Consider the following 25,263-nt stretch of genomic DNA (forward strand, 5'->3'; position numbering starts at 1 on the left):
CTGAGAGGTCGAGGAGAATTAGCAGAGACATGTTTCCCCTGTCTCTCTCCTGACAGACTAAAGACATAACTAGGAAGCGATCCTTACTCCACCATGTTGATGGCTGGGGTGTGTTTTGCATTGAAGTGCAGCCCCTCCCTGCTGGCCTCCACTGGTGTAGAGGAGCTCTGCTGGTGGTAGGGTGGGGGGCCTCCACTGCAGCAGATGTCCAACCTTCACCCAAGCAAACAGGAGGCTACTTCCAGTGGTCCTTCTGCTGGTGGTAGCTGGTGTAGGGTTTTATTTTAACACTGCATATACAATTATTTGCTTATCTGTTTACCTTCTTATTAATTTGAAAATTAGACTTTTTTTAGAAGTGCAAAACTGGTCCAACGATTGTGGGGGAGGCATTTGGTCAACTCACAGGCACCAGTCAGTAAGTTCTATATCCAGCCAGTTTCTGGGGGAAACTTGTAAAACTAACTTTTGGAACTCACTCTTGGAAAGGAATCACTATTTTAAAAAAAATAAAAATGAATGCAATGAGGCAGCTTCCATCCTGTACCTGCTGATCTAACAATGTTGCACCTGTCTTCACCCTTAGAAATCTATTTAGTAGAATATCCATGCAGGTGCTAAATACTGCGATGAGGCAGGATGGTGAGAAAGGGCAATGTAACCGTTAAGAGAAATATGTGAGCACACATACATTTACACTTCGGTAGTACAAGTCCAAACAGCAAATCAGCCCTCCTATCACATTTTACAAAGTATTATTGTACCCTAAAGATAAACACATTTATTGTGGCAAAAACTTTTATGGATGAGAAACCACCTTGTCAGATGCATGAAGTGATCAGCTAGGAAAGGAAAGGAGCATAAAGGAAATCTGGATTTATGGGCAGGTCAATAGATGATATGAAATAGATTGGCAAGGGACACTGAGGGTCATCTAGTCCAATCACCTGCAAAGCAGGCAATGCAAATGAACTGCAGGGATGCTTGGATTAATCGGGAGTGAACTTCAGCCTGAAAAGAGTGTGAGCTCAGTTCTGTTCTCATATTGAGAACATTTAAAACACATCATGTGCATATTCAAAGCACTTGACTTTGCCCAAAGGATCCTAGGAACTGTAGTTTGATATGGGTGCTGGGAACTGTAGCTCTGCGAAGGAAAACTGCAGTCCCCAGAATTCTTTGGGGGAAGTTGTATGCTTTAAATGGGCATTGGGTATGCTTTAAATGCACAATGTGATCAGAAGCACCCTGTTCTTTCATTCTGCCTGTCTTTTGCACCTAGTTGTGGCTAGTAAACCTTGAGGTGACAAACACTACAACCAACAAAACCTGAAATTTGCCCACCTTGTCCTAGGAGCACAGGAGTAGCTCAGTATTGCAAGTGATCCTCCAGCATTTCAGGAATTGAACCCAGAGTCCTTTATATGCAAAACATGTACTCTACCACTGATCTATGGCTTGTCTAGAAGCTAAGGGAGGGAGGGAGGGAGGGAAAGGGAGGGGTATGTTTTAAAAGTTGGGTTTGCAATGTTTGGGGGTTTTCACAACGAGGGACTAAAATGCAAGAGATAGTTTGTACGTGTGTCACAGAACTATGCAGATTCTAAACAAACAAATCAGATCCAGTTAGCTCACGCCAGACTAGCAGACATTGATGATGAATAGGCACAGCTAGATCAATAGTGTAAATAAACACCTAAGGAGGCAGCAATACTTTCTGTAGCAAGCAAGCCAACAGAAAGGATTTGTTGAGACCAAATTTCCAAGTGTCAGGTTGGCTAATAAATTTTGCCTTGGCAGCTTCACCTTGGAGTCTGCTTCTGAAACTTTATTTAGTTGGCATGTGGCCACCTTAAGATCTGCTACAGAATATGTTGGTCTTTCAAATTTCAGCGGTGTGCTGTACGAGTCCAAGGTTTGAGGCCCCCCGCCTCTCTACACCCATTCTGTGTGTGCACTACATCATAGTTGTGGCACCATGCAGCGCCCCTCTTAGCTCAATGCCCAGTGCAGGGTACCAGTTGCGCTGCCCTAAATCCATCTCTGCCTACTGGACACTCCTGAACTTTGCAATATGCTATACTAGTCTATCACTCACAGTAGAATTGGTCCTGAATTCAGTGGTGTCCTGATTAATGGGCCCCAATGACAGCTGGCTCCTCCAAGCTCCTGCAGCATCTGGAATAATAGAATCTTGGGATTGTAGAATTGGAAGAGACCTGAGGATCATTTGATCCAACTCCCTGCAATGCAGGAATATGCAGGGATCGAACCTGTGACCTTGGCATTATGAGCACCACTCTCTAACCAACTGAGCTATCTGGAATGAGAGACTAAAAGAGCAACTCTAGGCTTTGATTTGATGGAAGTTTTGAATTTTACTAGAGAAAAAGAAAAAGGGTGCCTAGGTTTTTGGAAATGGTTAACTGAGGCACTTCTGGAGCTTCAGAGATGCTGCCTTTTCTTGGGGTTGATGTTGCTGTGCACCTCTATTTCCTGGAAGTAGCCACTTGTCTTATATAGGGATGGCTTTAACTGTACTTTTAATATTTTCCCTAAATCCCCCCCTAAAATGTGTTCATGTTTAGGGGTACAGGAAGCTGCCTTATAATGAGTCTGACCACTGGTCCATTTAGCTCAGTATTGTCTCCACTGACTGCTGTTGCTCACTAAGACAGGGAGGCGAGGCAGCAGGGAGGTTAGCATGGTGCAAACACGTGAGCAGGAGTACCATATTGGCTCCATTGGTGCATTTGTAGCACACTGACTGCCCCACTGCCTTGCCCCTCGCCCTCCCAGTGACCCACCAATGAAAAAACCAACAGTGACTATCTTTGCTGATGTATTAATTGTGCTCATTATCTTTCACTGAGGATGCAGCTGAACGCATGGCACCAGTGCTCTACAGGGGGAGTGATGTATGCACAATATGCAAGGTGAAAGGCATATGCCATCATGGGCATAGCCGGGGAGGGGGAGGCTGCCCCCCATCAAGTAAATAAATAAAAATAGCTAACTAACTGACCAATTGCATTGCAGGTAATTTGCCCATGTGTGCCATCTAGCTCCACAGAACCCTGGGCATCTCCATCCTAGAGAATAGTATCATATGTCCAAAGGGGAGCTGAAGAGATTCATACATTGGGTTGCACAAAGAAACAAGCACACCCCTTTATGTAGTAATTAAAAGTAAAGTTTTGTTTCACTGAACCTCAATAAAACATTTTAAATCACTTTTCATGTTTTGCACTACCAAAATATTTTTGATCTAAAAAACAATGACAAACAAACTATAAATATCTTGTATACTCAGTATATAAGGGTGAAACCCAATAATTCATAGATTGTGTAATAAAAATACTAATGTACAGTTAGTTGGAAAAATTAATGAAACCACACAAAAGATTCGAGAACCAGGCAAATTAGGTATAAAATGAAATACTTTCAGACATTTAATTTATCACTCCCATTCAAACTCTTGTTTTAATTTGCTGTTAAAAATCCTATTGCCATTTTTATTTACAGGAAATAAGCTTCTCCTGTTAAATGGCCACATATTACAAATGACAGAGACTGGATGCGGTAGGTAGTTTTCTTTTGGATGCTAAGGAGCAAAATGTAATAATTTAATGGCAAGCATCTGTCTTGCGATCATGTAAGATAAATTCCTAAGAATTACCAAGGAGATATTTATTTACTGCTACTTCTAAGCCAACCTTTATTTATCTTTTGAAGGAAAAGGGAGACAGAGGGAGAGAGAATCATCTCTAAGTGGAAAACAAACTTTCCTTCAAGAGGTCTGCGAACCGAATAATAAATGTCAGATCTAAATCCCGTATGAAAATAAGTTCCATTTAATCCTGGATATTCTTCAGGATGCAAATGAAGTCTGGAGGTTTCTTTGGCCTGCTGTCAAAACAGAGGCAGACTTGCTTATAGACGCTGGCTGGCACACCAGTGTGGCGGCGGGTTCTCCTCCTGCCCCTCCCCCTCCCCATCCTAAGACTTGGTCTCAGCTGCCTGCCTTTCGCAGAAAATCACGAACCAAAGGAAAATATCAGTAATAGCACCCTGTAAATTAATTTGACGTTTGATGCAGGGGAAGGGTGAAAAAAGAAGAAGAAAGGATGGATGGAAGGAAGGAAAAGGGCACTCTCCAAAAAGCTTACAAAAGACACTGGAAATAAAAGCCACTCAGGACTCCCTTGTACATATACTTGTGGCTTGAAGAGATCTGGGAGGTGGCTACTCTATTGTATGCAACACATAGTGCCTTCATCTTCTTTGTTAAGACAATCCGATCATTCTTTGTTAAAGGCAGAGTCTCTGCCCAATCAACATACTGGCAAACAAACAACCGCCTCACCTTCCACTTCCATAGAAAAACCCATATGTTCTAGCAATATCTGGAGAGAAACATGGCAGCTAATAGCTGCATTTTCCACTGGAAATATATAGCCATGTATTTTTGGGGGGATAATGCTGAAGCCATCTGCATTCATTTGCCTAATATCTGAGACACGTGAGAACACACACACACACACACGCCTGGCATTGCCACATATACATAATAAAAAGGCAGTGTTTATGATTGGCATAAATGTGCGAGTTCTACAGAGAGCTTTGCTTGCACTTGAGGGATATTGTTAACTCTAATCATTTCATTTCTCTCACTCAAAACTACTAATCTCCCTTTTTGTAAAAGTATTTAATTCAAAAGTAAACTATTGATGAAATATTAACTGATTCTTTGACATTACTCACAATGTGTGGATATAGTGAGGCATGGCATATTTAAGCTATTAGACATGCAGGAATGCCATTATGCTTCATTGTGTCTGGCTGTCCCTCCCCCCCATTCCCCTCCCTCCTTCCCTCCCTCCCAATCTCTCTCTGGCAGCTCTGCATCTTACAAATGTCTGGCCTTATGGGTTACAAGCACAGAAGTGTAGTGGTAAAATGCATAATCTTAGCATCTCTGCTTCTTGATATTCATGGATTTATTTACAAGTCCCTGTGTTCTACTTCTCTCCCCTCCTCCGCTGTTTCTGTAGTTTATATTACTGTCATGCCCATGTTCCTGTGGAAATTTCAAATAAGAATAAAAATGCAACTAGCAAATATTCTGCAATATTGTCTACATTCTCATAATTTATCAGGGCTTCCGGGTTGGTTGGTTTTTACCTCCCCTTTCCTTTCTTCTCCCTCTTCTTCTTCTTCTTCTTCTTCTTTTTTTTAGAAGAGAGGATTTTAAGAGGTTTCTGGACTTGCAGATATATGAAGAGTAGTTTGATTGGCTTTTTTAGTACTTCGGCTACTTAAGGTTCAGTTTGTATAAAATGGCTGTAATAAAATGGATTTATCTACATGTGTATGCCTGGGTATATGCAAATGCATTTGGAAGGGAAAAGTTCATAAATCCAGTCAATTTTGTTGATTAAGCTCAGTCCTCACATACTAACAACATTTAAATATTTCACAAAAGGGTTAACATGCTGAAGAAAGACTTATTCATTTCAGCATTTCTTTTGGTTTCCACTGAAGAAAGGGTTTATCAGTTCAAAAGAAACCATTCATAGTTAATTTTCAGAGAGCTTTTCAGTCAACATTACAAGCATGAAATGGATATTTGCATAGTGGTTTCACTGTCAAATTGGCGTGGGGGGGGTTGTTTCATAAATTTCACCAATGATTTATTTGCTTAATATTTACAGGCTAGGGGCTTGATATTACAAATATGTATGTACTTACCCATTTATACACTAACAGTGATCTTAATATGACTTGTAATACCAAAGATTCTGCAAAGTACTAAAGGTCTTGCAATCACATCGCAGGCTTAATATACATCCCGCTAACTGACTCCCCCCCCCATCTCTCTGCAATTTACATTTGTATATTAATGAGGCATTTTGTCAAGACTGTGCATTAATTTATTTGACCCAGTAGCACTAATTTGGGAAAGCAGTTCGATTTATGCATACAGAACATGCATTCTTTTTGATTCAAGATGCCAAAGCGTCATACATTCAGGATGAATAAAATACTCACACAGATAGCAAAGGCAGTTGCATTGCAACATATGCTGGGCACAGAGCTTATTAAATGACATTTATAACATTTATAAAATGTTCATTTATAGAGTGGAGCAGGCACTGGGCACTAAATATATGTTAAATAGGAGGAGGAGGAGGAGCTAAACAATCCAGCTTTGGCATGATTGTATCGTTTGGGTGAATATTCTCTCTCTCTCTCTCTCTCTGTGTGTGTGTGTGTGTGTGTGTGTGTGTGTGTGTGTGTGTGTAAAATATACCAATTACAGTAGGTAGCTATTTTTAGAAGACACTCATTTGAGAGCTGTGGGAGAAAAGATAGCACAGTAAGATATGCGTGCATTTTTGTAATTCACATTTTTGCAGCTATTCTATTGTGTACTCCAAGTTTCCATCATGGCTGGGAAATAGGAAGCTGGCATTCAGTCAGTGCATTAGCAAATAAATAAATAAATGCAGGATTTGCATTTGGCAGAGGCTTCTTTTTCCTTACTTTCCCAAGCTGCTAATTATTGCATCGATCTCTATTCAGATTCAGAGATATACAAGATACATATTTGCAAACTGTGCATACAAATATATACAGTATATACACCAACATGTATCCAAATGACAATGTTTTCTTCCTGTCCTTCCAGGAATCTCAGTCTGTTCAAAAGGATTGCAGAAAAATGAGTCTGAATGTGCAGCATTAAACATTTAAATTCCATACACCCTGGTCATTATACTGACTATCGTATTCTACATCTCCCCCCCTCCCACACTGTAATTTTGCTGATTTCTGCTTCCATGTGGTAGTTATGCAGATAGCCTTTGTTCTATAGATATGGAATACGGCACACGCACAAAGCAAGTGGCACACTGAAGAATGGATTTTTTCTGAGTGTTTAAAGGATGGTTCATCTATCTGGCATATGTGGGTGCACTATAAAGCAATCTTAATTAGGCCAGATACATCCTCTTCAAATACTATTGGCAACAATTATACATGCAATTTAAAATGCATATGTTTAACGTTTTCTAGAAAAATGAAACTTGGTGTCTGTGGGTACAATCTAGAGAAAATTAGGGTGTTTCATGTCCCGTTGATATCAATGGTATTTAGATGCCCAGTTAACCATTTAAATTCCACGATCTCAACTAATGCACTTGGCAATTGCCAAATTTCTCCCAATGTGTTTTATGCATTAGCACATTTTAATCATCTAACATATTTGTAAGCAATAGGTCACAAACAGGTAATGTAGCACTAATGTTAGATAGCCCAATCTGTTATACCTATTAGGATCTTGAAAAAGTAGTCCCTTGAAATGTGCAGTGTACCTTTATGATGGTTGAATAGAAGGAGAAATAGAATGGGTTTGTCTTTTAATCTGAGCTCTATCTTTTCTTTGACCTTAAAGCAGAAAAGGATAGCTCTCAGTAGTGGGATGCCATAACCTGTTCAGAGGTGAAAGTATTCTGAAAGGGCAACACTGAAGATCCTCTGGTCAGGACATGTGATCCACTGCCCATGTCTGTAGACTCTAAAGGAACAGGTTATATAGAGTGCATGGAACAGGTTATATAGAGTGCATGGCTAAGCTAGACACACCACAACCCTGTTGGCACTTTTTGTTAACCACGGACTTAGAGGATGAACAATGTCCGATTCTGAGCATTCTAGCCTCACTCTCAAGCCCCAGGGAATACAACAGAAAATGGGCCCAATCACAAGAGGCTAATCACAAGAGATGAAGTTTGTCGTATTCTGTGCATGCAGTCCTGACAGCTTTTTGCTTTGCATATCAAGGTTGCTAGACTCAGATTGCTTTGATCTGAAACATCAATTTAAAATTTTCAAAAACATGTCAGATATATGCAACCCTCCAGAGCTCCAGGTCCCATCATCCCTGAGCATTGGCTGTACTGACGTGAGCTGATGGGTGTTAAAAGCCCAATAAAATCTGGAGGGCCACAGGCTCCCTAGTTCTTTTCTAAAGGCTTTCTGCATTTCAGATTGATGCATCTGCCATAAAAAAAGAAGCTTCTTTGTCTCTAGAGTTGAAAAAGAATGGGGGCACTTAATAAAATCAAACAATTCTATTAATAATCCTAGCAAAAGGAAGATGATATACAGATACAGTTTTAAAAGACACCTCCCCACCTGCTGTCTTGAGTGGGAAGAGGTAAGTTCAAAACTCTTGTCTCTCTCATGGGCAACTTGGCACACTGAGATCTGGCACCTGGAGCCTCTCCCTTTCTCTTAAACCTCTGAGTCAATGTAACTGTTAAATTGACTGGCATCTACATATCTATATTTATTTCAATGAGGCATGTCAGCAAACATTAGAAAAACCCTGAGTTATGTGCTTCCTGAAATATTACAACTTAATGCTGCAAGTAAGTTGGTTCCATCTGTGACGAGTTCCATCTGCAGGTCTCTTTTTGGTTAAGGTACTACACTCTCAAAAGGGTTCTGCTTACAAGACTCCCATATTCATGCATCTGAGTAGCGGATTGCTCACATGCGCAGTGAACTGTGGGGTCAGTTCTGACAATGCCAGCCACCTAGTTGGAGACCATGTGAGTATCAATAGTCTTCTAAGAAACCATGTGCATATGGGATTAAAAAATGATTTGATGAATTTCTGGTCTTTTAACAGCTGTTAGCTGTGGAAGCTAAATGGAACCACCACATATTGTGAGAAGGGAAGCCTGTGGCACTCCAGTTGAAAAAATATTCTGCATTATGTGTATTTTTCCAAGCTTGCATAGAATCATAAAGGTAAAGGTAAAGGTACCCCTGCCCGAACGGGCCAGTCTTGACAGACTCTGGGGTTTGTGCGCCCATCTCACATCTATTGGCCGGGGGCCAGCGCTGTCCGAAGACACTTCCGGGTCACGTGGCCAGCGTGACAACGCTGCTCTGGCGAGCCAGAGCCGCACACGGAACGCCGTTTACCTTCCCGCTGGTAAGCGGTACCTATTTATCTACTTGCCCCCGGGGGTGCTTTCGAACTGCTAGGTTGGCAGGCGCTGGGACCGAGCAGCGGGAGCGCACCCCGCCGCGGGGATTCGAACCGCGACCTTTCGATCGGCAAGCCCTAGGCGCTGAGGCTTTAACCCACAGCGCCACCCGCGTCCCCGCATAGAATCATGACTGCACTCAAATATACACAGAATTGCTGTTTAGATTCCAGACTACAGTTTTCACTTTCAGTTATGGTAACTGCACATCATTTTTTAACACATTCTTCCACGCAGGTTTGCCTCATATAGCTTCAAAACTTGGACTCCCAGAGTCACAGAAATTTAAGGTGAGACTTTCAACACTGCTGATAACAACTGTAGGTGTTCTCAAGAATTATACTATTGAACAGTTGGCAAATGTGTTTCTGCTATCTGCAGAGGGCCTTGAAAAGTTGTGAATGTCTAGTCACACAGTGCTCAGCAGCATATTCCGGCTAAGCTTTCCTTGTGAACTTTCTTTCTTTTTTCGTCCTGTCTTGTAGTTGATCCTGAAAACTACCTAGATCCAGTTTCCATTTATTCTGAGGAAGTTCAGAAGCTGCAAGATATGTTCATGGCTCAATACTGAGCTTCAGTCCAGAAGACATTGAATATCAGACTGCAGTGTCTAGGGGTTATTCTAAGCTTTGCCTATTGCACAAGCAGCTGGCCCCTGCCTACCTCTTAAAGAAAGAGAACAGGAATAGATAGGCAGGAAAGAAGGGAGAAAGAAGAGAGAAAGAAGGAAAGAGAAGAGAAGAGAATATTGGTAAAATGAGGGAGGGAAAGGAAAAATATAGAGGGGGGAATGTAGTTATCTTGCTTCAACTATGGAGCTTCCCTTCAGAGGAGGACTAGGAGGACCCAACCTTACACCAAATTGTAAGAGGATAAGGACCCAGGATCCTATGATGAGGCCAAGGACAGGCTGTCTGCAAGCAGGGTGAGTTCAGCCTCTGACATCAAGGCCAATGACGTAGCCTCCAACATTTCTCTGATGAAAGCAGAGGTGTCCTATTCAGTAGTAGTAGTAGTAGCAGGGCCATAGCTAGGGGGTGGGAAAGTGGGCCCCCGCCAGAAGCACAAGCGAGGGGGGCCCCCACAAAATTGGCTTACAAATATGTACATAAATATGTCTATAAATAAAAATATTGATTATTGCATCATAAGAAAAGGTTTTAAATAGAGGGTGAATTGTATGGGGGGGTGGGTTGGAGGAGGGGCGGAAAGGAGAGCTAATTTGTCCATGGCTAGGAGGCGCAATCCAGACAGTTCTGCCAGGGGCGCAAGATCATCTAGCTATGGCTCGGAGTAGTAGTAGTAATTTTATTATTTATACCTCACCCATCTGACTGGGTTTCCCCAGCCACTCTGGGTGGTTTGGGGAGGAAGATGAGCCAGCTCTTGCAGTGGTGCCATGCTCTCCTGGGAGCCAGCTGACTCATGCAAGAACACGGCACCATTGCAAGCATCAGCGCCATTTGTGAGTGCCATCTCATCCTCCTTGTTGAGCACAGCACCAAAAGACTCATGTCCCGATTTTCATAAGAGGAATGTTGGAGGGTATAGAACATGTCATATCAGATTTAACCAGGCAGGAAATAGCCTGGCCAAGATCATGAACAAAAGGTGCATTTTGTCTTGAAGTACAGTTAAAGAAGCTACCACTTGTTGCTAAAACCATCTGTGATGGTTTGTTTTTCCCCCTTTTTCCCTATTCTTTTAGGTAACTTTGGACAGCACCTGGATCACAGAAAATAAAGCAGCTTTGAGTCTTGGATCTAACGACCCAAGGCTCCAGGCTAGACTTGTTAATGTGGCTTGATGGGCTAAGGGGTGCTTAGCAGGCAGCAGTATTTTTCATTTGAAGTTTAAAATTGAACTAGTACTAACTGATATCAGACACCCAACCCTTTTGCCTTCTGTAGAACACTGTGTTAGCTAGAAAGCAATCCTGCTTTGGAATTGCTAGTTATGTGTACAGCTTAGTTGATTAGCAAGTTAATTAACTTTTTTTCCTGGAGAGTTGGTAAATTAAGCCTGTTTCTGCTTGGCAGAAAAGCCAAGGTTTAGTAGAACAAACAGGGCACAGAACTGTGTGTGAGAAGTGAGGAATTAATGAAAATTCTACTGGGATGGGAACTGGCCTTGGAAAGAGCTGTGCAGCAGAAAACTGCTAAAGATAATATCCTTGGAAAGCATGTGTCTTGTTATCTGTAGGTGATTTGACTACCTAAAAATCTGCTATTGGTTTCAACTTGAGTTAAAACATTTTTAATTGAAGGTGGCTTAGAAGCTTTTCCAACAGCTGTAGTTTGCATTCTCTTCCAAACTGTCAAACTAGCGGAGCCATGCATGATATAACTCCTCTTTTGTTCCTTAAAAAAACCCCACACAACTAAAATCATAATCATATAATGAGGTCCCATCTGAAGCTGTTCTTTGGGGATACACCACTATTTAGCATAGGGTCATACAAATTCTCAAGAAATTATTGAGCTTAGCTGGTTGGCAGAGAAGTCTGCACAGGCATTACCGTACATTGCTCTTTGCAGCCATTTAAGCACAATCTCCCTGTGGAATCTCCCTTGACATTCTGTATATTTTCTTCTGCCCCTTAAAATAAATGCACCTTTTTATTTTACCTAGCCAGACAAGAATTGGATGGATTTGCTTGTGGAAATACTGATTCATTACTTTGCAGAGTGAGTTATTTAAGTCTCTTCAGTTCCAGAAAAAAATGTAATAAGGAAAAAAGGAACTAACTGTTGATTTGATGGTTTGGCAAAAATGAGATGTTAGACTGGGGAGAACCAAGCTCACAGAAATTACTCTACCTCAACGTAGGGACATAACTGTGAACTATAATATTATCTCTGGGCTGTGACAGATAATTTGTAGAATTCTGACCAAAAACATTATGAGTTTCCTTATAGGTTTAAAAGGCACAAGGCAGAGGAGAATGATAGTGAAGTGAGATGGTCACAGTAGTGAAGTAATGTGGGAGTTTTCAGCACCTTGATTGTGAAAGTTGCTGACTGTTTATCTAGAATCTATGAGGATTAAAGTTGATTTTAACTGGTGTGTTTTAATGTTGTAGTATGGATTATGGATATTTCTTGCTTTGTTTTGCAACTTATTTGCTTTGTTATCATTGGTTTTAGTATTGTTAGAGTAAATATCAGTGCTTTTTTTCTTTTAAAAATGTTTAGGGGTACTCTCATTCTGTCTGAGACTCAGAAAACACTGTGACAGAAAATGAGGCTGCCATCAGGGGTAGCAATGGAACTGACAATTCACCATGCTAGAGAAGAAACTAATTATTATTTTTTTAAAAAAATTCTCCCATTAGAGTCACAAAATGTTTAGGATATGCGTACCCCTGCTCCCCCCCCCCGGAAAAAAACACTGGTAAATATATTGTTTGTGGTTCAGTCTAATTGAAGATGAAAATTCTAATTTCATCTTCAGAGAAAAGAAGGATGTCATGAAGTAGTGATCCTGCGAGCAAGCACTGCTGGGTGGGGCCCCTCAGGCAGGTGATAAGAATTAGCCCCCTCAGGTGGGAGCATGTGATGGGGCTGTCTAGTTGCCAACATCCCCCAGCCCCTATAAATCTACGAGCTAACCTCCCGGGGGAGAAAGAGAACATGCCGTGTTTTAGACTTGCTGTTTGATGCTTTGTAGCTGGTGCCAGAAAAGAAGCCAATAAAACCTGGTAACCCATTCAGTGGAAGGGAGGACTCAGGAAAGTGACCCCCCTCTTTGACATTGTTCCCCTTAACCTATTTAATTACCTTTTTATTTTGACATCCCTTGTTCCTTTTTCTTCTTGTGCTAGATTTTACACAGCTGCAGTATACACATGCAAACATAGGACTAAAATGAGCAAGGGCACTTCCTTGTGAGTGCATCCACTTGCCTGAGTGTACAGTTGTCACAGAGTGAGCCAGTCAGTAAATCACACGGATCAAAGTTGGCATTAACTCTTTATTAGCAAAAACACGATCTTCACAGACTTGGCTGAGTGTCAGGACTAATGAGCACAGAAGCACATTCCCTGTAGGTCTTTGTCCATGCAATTAGTTGCCAACAGTAAAGGTCCCTGCCTTCCCACAGCCATCTATGTCTCCTCGCAATTGGAATCCGTGCCTGCATGCAGACTGCCTTTGCTCCTCCCGTTTCATGCCTCTCCTGGTTCTGGAAGTCGGTGGGGAGGGGAGCTTGTCACAACAGGAGGAGAAGACACTAGTGACTCTTCACCAGACGGACTCATCTCTGCCTCTTGACCTCCCTCCTCCCCTTCTTCAGCTTCAGCTTCAGCTTCTGCCTCTCATTCTTGACTTCTCTCTGCCACAGACTCTCCCAGCTCATTAAACTGTTACCACTTCAGCATCTGACACATCCTCTTCCCAGTCTTCTCCCTCTTCTCCCTCTGACCAATCATCATTGTCCCATCACCATTCCCTGGGCTCTGAGCCTTTTTCCCTTGGTGGTTCCCCAGCTAGTTCCTCCCACCATTTCTCTGCTTCCAACCAGTCCATGACATCTAATTCCATCCTGTTACAATCTTGCTGGTGCTCAATCACTGGTCTGTTCTCTCCCTTTTGTGTGTGCGTGCATGAAATTGAAAGTGTTTGTATACCACTTTTTACATGAAATATGTGTTACATACATTTTACATACATTTTAAATTTAAAACCCACAGCTTTCAATTCTTTCCACTCAATTCATGCTTCAAATACACATTTTATATGTGTCTTTTATGTAAAATATGTATTTTTGTGATCCCTCTTTGAGCCCCAAAACTGTGTTCTGATTTGCAATCAGGTTTGGGGGTTCTGAATCAGGTTGATCCACTGTAAACAGTGAACCAAACAAATTTCTCACCCATTGCTACATGAGCATTTGCCAAACCTATTTATGTTATTCCATCAGGTTTAGGCATCACAAATACTATGTACCTCTGTGCCTCTTTGGTGAGGAACTGGCTCCATATTGTTCCCCATTCTTTCTAGAATCTATATGAAATTTCTGGGGGAAGTTCAGTATGTTGATGACATTCAGTTCTACCTTTCTTTTCCATATTCTATTAAACCCTGCATGGAGATCATTCTAGGATAGATATGGGCAAAGAAGCTGAAGTTTTGCTGTTGTCATTAACAGTCCTGATATTTTCTTTCATGCCTATTTTGTCTTTTATTTTTTGTGCGTGTCCATGAATACACACACACACACACACACACACACACACCCTATAGCAGTGGCCCAGCTTTTCAGTCCTGTAGTTACAAATTTCCAATTAACACTCGGGTGTGCATGGAATTGTACTAAGATCTATAATGTGCTAATGTATTATTTTCCTGGCACCTTAGTGAAGCTGTGTTTATAAATAATCTAATGATAACTCCTTACTCATTATCACCGTCAAACTTACAGTTTTCCCTTATAAAAAGAACCATCCCCCCCAAAAAAAATCACTAAAATACTTCTGGCTCTCCCTCTCAAGAATTATAAGCAGAGACCAAGTATTTTATTTTGCATCGCTGACAACTTAGCAGCCATTAATTATCTTTTACTCCTTCACACTATTGTCAATACAACTGATTTTTTTTTAATACTCAAAGGGGAGAAACAATTAGGGGAAGTTATTACATAATAATTAATATCTTTCAGGGACTAGGCCGTTATATAAAGTGAAGGGAGTATACATAATTTATGTAACCCCAAGGAAGCTGCCTCAGACAGAGCAGGATAAACCTCAGACCTCACTGCATGTTCTGCTGTTATGTGGTTAAAGCAATTCAGAGAATATGTTGAAAGCACATTTTTAAGGAAGCAGCTATATTTTAATAGCCACAGTGTGCAATTGTACATTTCTGAAATGAGAGTTGTTGTCCCGGTGGACCAGATTCTACTGTTCTATTACACAAGTGCAGTTCTGAAGGAAAAGACCATAATTGATGTACACTCCAATGTGCACCAATGTTCTGGTGAAACAGATTAAGCCATGTGTTGGCAAGAGCAGCTTCTTTCTGCAGGCTTGTGTGTTATCAAATCTTTTTTTTAAAAAAAGAAGTAAATAAACCAGCCTTTTGTAGTAGGTTTGTGTTTTGTTTTGTTTTTTAAAAAGGATAATTAGCTTGAAAGGTTTTTCATTCAAATTTAAACGGAGCTCTAGCATTTGATTGTACTTTGTTTTTACACCTTGATTTTGTTTACTGGCCAGATTTATTGCACTAGATGAGTAGCTTAGCATGACTAACTACACACTTGGTTTCCCAGTAACTTCTGTACATTATCAGAAGACATGATGAGGGTTTATCTGCTACGTCTAGTCCTCCAACTGAAAACCTGTGAAAAAGAAGCTTGCATTTATTGTGCCTTGCAGTGATGGAGTCTGTGGGTTTATCCATTCTCCCTGTTCTTTTGGCTTCAGGCAGGCAGGACTTTTGCCAGGCCTGCCACTGTCAACACACAACCAGCTAGACATACATCACTTTGGATTTCTTGCCTTTCATCAGAATTACCTTAGACTGGCAGAGAAGGGCTCACCCTGGGCTCACGCTAAGAATCATCCCAAGGAGCCATTTCAGTTGTCCCTCCCCAGAAAAGAGCTTGCTAGTCATCTTCTGATCTGAAATTCCAAATCACTATTTTTTAAATAAAAAAACAAAACACTTCTATCATTTTCTAAATTTTTAACTTTCTGCATTATGTCTTTGTTATCTCCTGGGGAGGAAATAGTGTTATAGAACAATTTACCTTTGTGTGTGTGTGTGCCAGGAGCTTCGGGTGACGTACATGGATTGCTCCTTCTCAAGAAATCCCCACAACAACCCTGTGAGGGTAGCTTAAACTGAGAAGCAGTGACTGAGAAGCAAAGTCACCCAGTGATCTTCAGGGCCAAGTGGAGATTTGAACGCTAGTCTCCCAGGTCCTTGTCTAACACTCTAACCATTGCACCACATTGTCTCTCATGATGAATGAATTTCCCATTCTTAACTATGCATACTTAAAGAAGGGGGGGGAGGGTGTTACAGTGGTACCTCAGGATGCGAACCGGATCTGTTCCGGAGCCCCATTCACATCCTGAATAGAATGTAAGATACAACGGTGCATCTGTGCGTGTGCGGATCGTGTTTTGCCGCTTCCACACATGTGTGTGACGCCATTTTGAGCGTCTGCGCATGCGCAAGCTGCAAAACCTGGAAGTAAAGCACTCCATTACTTCCGGGTTGCCGTGGAGCGCAACCTGAAAGTGCTCAACCTGAAGCACATTCAACCCGAGGTATGACTGTATTGGGTTGTTGTTTTTATTTTGATCTTATATATTGTGATCTTTTCTGTGAACCGCCCTGAGACCTCTGGGTATAGGGTGGTATATAAATTAAATAAATTAAATAAATAAATAGTAAGTCCCATTGATCTCAGTTGGTCTTACTTCTGAATAGAACCTCAGTTGTTGAACGTAATCTGTTCCAGAAGCCTGTTTAGCTTCCGAAACGTTCGACAACCAAGGTGCGGCTTCTGATTGGTTGCGAGAGCTTCCTGCACTCAAGTGGAAGCCGCATTGGATGTTCAGCTTCTGAAAAACGTTTGAAAACTGGAGCATTTATTTCCGAGTTTTTGGTGTTCAGGAGCTGAAACATTTGAAAACGGAGCCGTTTGGGAACCAAGGTTTGACTGTATAGAACTGTACTATTACTTTAATTTACTGTATTTTAAAACCACACTTTCTAATAAATTTGGGATATGTGCATACAGTGCTGTTTATCTCTTCCCTTCATAATAAACATTCCCACAGGCACAGATATGGCTTCCTGGTAGCAACCTCCAGATTTGAGGATGAACATCTGTCTGCTGCTGCAACCAGTGAAACTGTTCCCAAGAACCTGTGGCTGCATTCAGGTTGGATCTAGACACATCAAAGAAGTGCTTCAGTTAAATGTGTTACAAACTTTGTATGAGAAATCGGGTAGGCAAAAACAGAACTCCACAGCACCCTCTGGTGTCACATTGTTAGAGTACATAAACAATGCATATAAAGCATTTTTTCTCTGCCAAAGTAGCTGAGTCCTCAGTGAGGGCTCAGTTCACACATTGCAAGTTTCCAAGTGATGCACCCATGTGGATGTCAGGGAGTACCATGTGGAGTCCTTTTGTAATGTTTATTTTGGACCTTGTCATCAGACTGATGTATTTCACTGTGCCTCTTCTTATGCATCAGGACAGACACAGAACAGCTTGTTTAAACTGGAAGAGAAACAATGATATGCTAGAAAACAAGGTTTGCCTGCTCTCAAAGCAAAGCTACCTACCCATGCCAGCAAATTTCAGCAACAGTGCCCAGATCACCAACAATTTGACTATTTATGCATGTCTACTCAGAAGTAAGCCCGTGTGGAGTTCCTGAAGGGCTTACTTGCAGATAAATGGGTTCAGGGTGCAGCTTAAATCTGTTTTGTGCGTGTTCGAGCAACGTGTCAAGATGGAGCCAAAATCAACTTGAATTCAAGTGTTTTGGTTTAACTTTATATGATGAAAGGGACTGTAGGCACAAAAGCTTATGGCATAATACAGTTAGTTGTTCATCTTTAAAGTACCACGAGGCTTTCGGGTTGATTTTGCTGCAACAGACTAACATGAATACCCCCTCTGGAAATTGCTATATGAATACATTTCCTATTCACAAGAACTATATCAGAATGAAGAATAAATGTGTTTTTTATAACAAAATGCAAAATAGCATCTTTTTGGTGTTAGCAGTCCACAACACACATTATATAAAGATTCAATAACAGCTCTATTTAACAAGCCCCCAAATGTACACTATAATACAGTACTACACACCGTATGTTTTATACACCTACCTTTAAAATAGTACATAAGCTGCAGAGTATTTGCTTGCATTTTAATCTGAATTCTCCCTTCCACCCCCAAAAGCAAGAACCTTTACTCAAGCTCACAGGATCATAAGGCCAAGAGGGACCAATAAAGTCATTATGTCCTGCTCTGCCCCAGTATGTCTAGCCCAAACCCAGGTGATGCCAGTTTTCAGCTTTGACAGCTACTGAGAATAGTCGTGGTAACACAATGTGACCTTGAACAGACTCCAGCAAAAGAGCTTTAGCTTACTTTAGGTCAAACAGTAGGACCTCTTATTTAAATCTAGCTGAATACGGAATATTTCCTAAACAAGGATGAAAGATTTCTGAAAATGTGGAGGATTCAGATGAATGGTATATTACTGAGTCTATAGGTTCTCTTATAATTGAGTAATCATTTCATAGATTAATGCTGGGAGTATAACAGTGGGATGAAACCAGTAGGGTTCAGTACAAAGGTTACTAGGTGAACAGAATGTCAAAATATGTTGCGCAATGGAGCTATAACTGTCTGCTGCTGGATAAGTCATAATACATTGGCCACCAATGAACCAAGTATGTCAATACAAACTTAGCTCATTGATATAATGAAACATCTTTGCTATAAAGGGATTAAAATCAACAGGCAACACACTGACTCCCTGTTGTTCCCTCAGTGGGATGCTTCTGTAGCTAAGGTAACAGAAAACATAGCAGTTATGTCAGTCCCTAAGATCAGAATGTAAAGCAGAACAAATATTCCCTAAAAACAAAGATAATGTAGGTTCCCTCTGGCAATGTTCACTTTGCTTTATTTTTATTTTGCTCAGGGAGTTCAGTAATCAAGATTGTTAACAATAATATACAAGTGCAAAAGTTCTGAGTCACAATCCACAATAGATATCATGCAAGATAACCCACTTGCAAGAACAATGGATAAAGGTTGCAATTCATCTGCAGGAAATTATTTTCTCTCTGAACTTCAGCGCTTATGAAATGCTGCCCATAGATAACTCAGACATGTTTACCCAATCACTTATCTCAAAATAACAGTTTCTTGTCTCACTTCAATATCATATTTATGTGGTCAGTGGCTATGAGGTTAAGGGCAATGAAGAGAGACCCTTGAAAGCAACGGTTGCTTCCTTACCTCTGTTTTCATTTTGAGATACCGTGTTGGCAATTCCCCTAATTTGGTATCCCAGACAATGTGAATTAGAAAAGATTTAGAATACTTGGGAAGACTACCGTTCTCTGCAATATGGATTACTTACACTGACAAGATCCAGAGATCACTGCTCCAAAACTGCCTTGAGGTAACACTCCTATCTACAAAAAAAAGGAATTTCAATGCCTGTGTGATAGGTACACGTCTTGCTAATTAAGGTCATTTAAAGGCACTGTGTTTATCCATAGAACAGTCATTTCCACCCACAAATCTAATATTGGTTTATGTGACCACGTATCCTGGGATAAAAGGAATGAGCCGACTTGTCAGTGGCTGCCAGCAAGGCTTCATTCCACTTTATCCTTGAGTGTGTAAGCAAATCAGAAGCTGAAGTGAGTTCTAGGGTAGTTATTCCAGGATACAATAATAACAATGGGCCCAGAGCAACCAAGCAAGTTAAAGTGATCCCAAATTAACAGTGTTAAAACAAATAGAGTCCTAGAATTGTAAAGTTGGAAGAGCCCACAAGGGTCATATAGTCCAATACCCTGCAATTCAGGAATCTTTTGCCCAACATGGGGCTCAAACCCACAACCCTGACTGAGATTAAGATTTCCGTGCCTTACTGATGGACCCATTAACACTTGATTTCAGCAAAATATACTTCACTGAAATTAAGAGCCATGTGTCATTCTGCATTTACACTTAACCTTTGTTTGCTTCTTGATTCTTCAGTTGCTATACTCCCTAAGTGTTCAGACAGGTATGGATGAACAGAGATGATTTTTGAGACATCGTTGATTTCCCTCTATTTAAGATGTTAAAGATCAAGACAAAGGCTTTCAGCTGAGCCCAGAAGCAAATTGGTAACCAGTGAGGTGATACAATACTGGATTGATAGGCTCTGAATGTCTCCCCTCAGTTGGCTGTATTTCGAACTAATGGCCTACTTATTGAGCATTCATGCTGGCTTGTTTACACAAAGTAATATATATGTTGTTGAGGCAGAAGCTAGATTATATCTGGTTACATCAAGTTTTTGTTCTGATTTGTTTGCGGGTAGGTTATATTTCAATGAGCGTTCATCCTGATCTTTTTGTGGGTTCTTTACACATTTCCCCGTGGATCATTCATTCATCCTACACTTCAGTGCATTTCTCTGTCACTTTACTAACCCACATTTCCCAGTATGTGCTTGAATCTTTCCTGCAAAATACCGATGGACTATAGGCACCATAATTTAAGTTTCCAAAAACTTTTCAGAGGTAGCATTGCATAGATCATATTGCAGCAGTCCAATCTGTTTGTTGCTAAAACATGAATGGTAGGTGTCCATCATCTCTAAGAAACAGTGCAGCTGGCATAATATCCTAAGATGGTAAAAGACAGCCCTGGCCGCTGCCGCCATCTGAACATACAGTTGAGCTGACAATTCTAGGAGCACATTGAAAATATGTGAATATGATTCCTTATCGAAACATGAGAGAGAGAGAGAGAGAGAGAGAGAACCAAATTGTAAGAGTAACATTAATCAACAAAATAAATTAAAACAATTCTTTAACAAGATAGTTAAAAAGACACTTCTTAAAAACCCAGAAACTCCCTTAAAAGAATCAAGCCTTCAAAAAAGTTATATGATCTAAGAAAGTCTTTAAAAGAATCCTTCCAAAATAATTTAAAAATTATAATGTAGCACCTTAGAGAACAACTGAGTACAGTATAAGCTTTCGTGTGCATGCACCAGACCCTTATATATAATGAGAGGGAGGGGAGGGAATGGATGGATACTACTTGAATCTAGTATTAATCAACAAAATATTGTGCTATGACAATTAGGGCTGGTGTTTAAGGTAAGTCAAGAGGTGCAGCAGTCTGCACAGGCAAGAGAAAGGCAACTCAGCAGTGAATTCAGGAGATCGCTGCATATCTCATTTATCTATTCCCCCAGTGAGAAAGCCCCCTGCAGCACTTTAGCTTCTTTGGATCCTGCTCTTTCCTGACAGAAGCCCAGGGCCTTCATCAAGCCTCCATTCCTGTGCTTTTGTGCCTACTTGCTGCCTTGCCACAAGAGCAAAAACAGCTAGTGCCAACTAAAACTGATTATTCAGAAGGAGAGGGCATCACAAAAAGAACACACAGCCATTTTTGCAGTGCCTAACAGACACTGTTCCTATCCCTTGCTCTCTTATTTTTGCTGGTTTCTTTTGCTTTACAAATTGGCGTTGCCTGAATTTTTGTCTCGATTTGAGAGCGGCCTTAGTATGCGGTGCTATCAAACACTGTTGGATGTTCCCCTCGTTGGTTTCAAAGCAACCACTCAAAAAATAAAATGGACCAAAATGTGGTGGCAAAATAGAAGGTCAAAATTCTTTAAAAATGAAGGCTTCAGTATACTGTGGCTACAGTTCATGTTAAATTGAACTCAATGAAGTCTCATATCCTATACTCATTTACTATGTTCTATATACTGTATGCAATAAAATGTATATCATTTGATCTATGGGTACCACACTTGTCTACCCAAATGGTTCTTGGGATGCACGCATGCACAGAAACACACTACCTGTGGAAGCAGACATATGGGGAAACATATTGAGATGGGTTGCAGATTTTACAAAATTGCAAATGTTACAAAATTCTGGCACATAGTTATCTTTTTGTAGACTGGGTGAATTCTGGGTGGTGATGCTACATTGCTGCATATGCCTGCACATATGTGAACACTTCTTAAGACTGCTGCCTTTTGTATGCTTAGGTCTACACATCTTTATAGCACTTTTGTGCACAGTTGTACCTTGGATACCGAACGCCCTGGAACTCGGACATTTTGGCTCCCAAAAGCCGCAAACCCGGAAGTGATTATTCTGGTTTACGAACATTCTTTTGGAACCCAAACATTTGGTTTTCAAATGTTTTGGAAGTTGAACGGACTTCCAGAACAGATTCTGTTCGACTTCCAAGGTATGACTGTATTGAAAACACTCTTATATTAAGGCAGACAGGTATTATTATCCCCATATTACAGATAGAGGAGTGAGGTTGAGAGACTGTGGCTTACCTCAGGCCACCTTATGAGATCAATGCTGGAGATTTCCTGATTCATACCTTAGTCTCTTTGCCACTATGCTACAGTTTGTAACTGTGTCCAGGATGCATCACTTCAGCTAGACATGTAGGCTCACCACTGAGCCTCTTGTGCTTGCTGATCAGAAGGTCGGCGGTTCGAATCCGCTTGACAGGGTGAGCTCCCATTGCTCTGTCCTAGCTCCTGCCAACCTAGCAGTTCGAAAGCATGCCAGTACAAGTAGATAAATAGGGACCACTGCAGCGGGAAGGTAAATGGCATTTCCGTGCGCTCTGATTTCCATCACAGTGTTCTGTTGTGCCAGAAGTGGTTTAGTTATGCTGGCCACATGACCCAGAAAGCTGTCTGTGGACAAACACCATCTTTCTCAGCCTAAAAGCGAGATGAGCACTGCAACCCGACAGTTGGCTTTGACTGGACTTAACCGTCCAGGTGTCCTTTACTTTTTACCTTTACACAACTGACACACAAGTGGCAGTTAAATTTCAGGCTGGTGGTTGGAACGAATAGTGGAGTCAGATAAAAGGATTGTTCTTCTATTCTGATATTGTGGATGGTGACAGCGAATTTGAGTCAAGAACAAAGAAAGTGGATTCTAAAGCAGTATACTTACTTTTGGGCCACCTTGTATATCCCAAAGGAGTTACAGACTATAAAAAACATCAAACCTAGACAAGAAGTGTTGAACTGGGAGGATACTGGCCAGATCGTTTTTCCAGCTAGATTAGAAAACTCATGTAAGCTAGAGCATATTCCTAAAAAAATAAATTTAAACTGAATGGATCCCTTCCCTCCTTCATGTCCAGTTATTAAATGCCATGAATGTCATAGGGTGGAGGCATGGGAAGGACCTCCTGAAACTTGTAGATTAGCAAACTACTTGTTCAACATTGCTTCTCCCTATACACTAAAGTAAAATGCAAAATGCACCCTGTTCATTCGTCTGAAAAAGTGTATATGTATCTATTTAGAGAATAGGGAAGAAAACATGTTATGCCACTTAACCTGTCTAAGATTACAGTGAAACAATCCTTTCCTTAACACTTTGTTCTGTGGGTTACAAAAAAACAGAGTGTTTCCAGCAATGTCCAAAGATATGGAACAACCCAGTAACTCTGGTTATGAAATTACTTACCTCTCAGTTCAATAACAGTTGGAGTGAGCAATGCACTGCTGTACATTGCTGTGGGAATTCTACTGAAAACTGTACTTATGGACAAAATATTAATATGAGTGTTTGACTTTTCAGTGAGTGTATTAGGACAAAAATACAAAATTATTTTGGGTACCATTTCAATTAACCAGTCCCGGACTTTCTGGTGAACAAACAATGGACTAGTGTGTCGATCTGTGCCTTGGTTATGCTACTACTTCACTTTGGGCCTCACATGTTTGGATGTACCTCCACACAGAAAAATCTTCTCACATAGAAAACCAGGGAGTGGGCTTCTAAGCTCCTTTTCTCCGTCAAATCTAGTGTTCTGTATGCAGATGATTTCTTATTTAATGAAGGGGCATTGTTTCACATTTGCAGTACATCTCACCTCAGGTTTACCATCTCTGTGAGAGCTAGACCATGTCTTGACCATGCAACCAAATTAGCTTTGTTTTTAGAAATTATTCCCAAATAAGAGTGGACAATATAGATTCATATGTCCCTGCTCCTACTCTTTCCTACTCAAATGTAAAACAGAGCCATAGCTGATCTTCTTTTTTTCCAACTTCACAGTGGAGGATTAAACCATTTCTCTTGACTTGGAGGAGCTTGAAATACCATGGCCAAGTCTGCAAACATCAGACCTAGGTTGAAGAATGCACCTTACCTTTTACACATGATAAAACAGATTACAGCAATGAACTTCTCAATAGCTCCTGGAATAGAATGTTAAATAGATAAATAGATATATAGCACACAGAAAAATATAAATTGTGTGGTCTCATGATTGTAGGTTTAACTGGATCTTAGTGCTTTCATTTAAGTATATGATGATGAGTAAAATATTATTGTGTGTGCTGCTCTCCATTTATGAAGGCATTGATTGACCTGAGGTTGAAGATGTGGGGCACTTCTCAAATGCCCAAACTTTTTTTAAAAAACACACCATATTGCTGAATATGTATGCGGAGATCAAATGATCCTTCAGATGATTTATAATATTCAAGGCTGTAAATTTGGTTCACATTTTACTGCTTTTTATGACGATTAAGAATACATAAAATGCACTATAATACCGGTTCTGTGATTCCTGTCACAATTGGAAAATACTTTAAATAATGTATCTTGCAACGTACACTCTTTTCTCCCTGCTTATGGACTGGATAACACGGCTTCCACATATTTATGTTGGCCTGTGTTTGCTGCTTTTATTGAATTAATCTGCACTAGGAGGTTTTAGAAACAGGGGACATAATTACAGAAAAAGAGGTAAACAAAGAAAGCCTCTTAGACTGGGTACAAACAAAGGGAGAAAGGCCAAAGAAGAACGAAAAATACGAATGTCTATTTCAGCATTGATGGATAGACGTGATACAGTAGCTTCACTTTCAAATCCTAAGAAGCCATTATTTAACACTGAGAAGGTACATAGGAAGCTGCCATATACTGAGTGACTGGATCATCTAGCTCATTACTGTCTACACTGATGGACAACAGCCCTACAAGGAGGGGACATTCCCAGCCCTACAGGGAGGCACTAGGGATTGAACCTCTGACCTTCTGCACACAAGGCGGATGATCTACCATTGTGCTGCAGCCCTTCACATGTTACACAGAAATCTGCATCTTGAGCTGTATAGACAAGGAAGAGGATGGTAGTGAGTTCACAAGTAAGTTCATAGTCAACACTTTGGAATTACATTTCATACTTCATCCAGCTCTCTCTTATTTCCATCAGACCCTAGAGAGGTACAGGGAACCCTCAACTGTTGCTTCTCAGCTGTGAGGGACTGGATGGAGGAGAACAAATTGAATCTTAATTCTGATGAGATGGAATCAAATAAATAAAGTACTGTTGGCCAGGGTAGCATCAGATATGGGAATAAAAGTGCAGGCTGTCTTAGACTCTTGCACTGGGGTGTTGTGTGGTAGGATTTGTTGAG

At 40.8% G+C, this 25,263-nt stretch overlaps 1 long non-coding RNA gene across 2 annotated transcripts in view; it reads right to left on the bottom strand.

The window, feature by feature from the left end:
• LOC309514616 overlaps positions 1-25,263 on the bottom strand; it is a 101,018-nt gene that overhangs the window by 24,116 nt on the left and 51,639 nt on the right. The window contains exons 3-4 of one of the 2 annotated variants that reach the window (XR_014212088.1): positions 19,186-19,240; positions 16,765-17,300 (exon numbers count right to left, since the gene is read on the bottom strand). The exons of the other annotated variant lie outside the window; for it this stretch is intronic. This is a non-coding gene — a long non-coding RNA (uncharacterized lncRNA). Of the gene's footprint in view, positions 1-16,764; positions 17,301-19,185; positions 19,241-25,263 lie in introns of those variants that run through there. 2 annotated transcript variants of the gene reach the window in all.

This window comes from Podarcis vaucheri, assembly GCF_965113315.1.
Source record: "Podarcis vaucheri genome assembly, chromosome: 11".
Lineage (NCBI taxonomy): Eukaryota > Metazoa > Chordata > Lepidosauria > Squamata > Lacertidae > Podarcis > Podarcis vaucheri.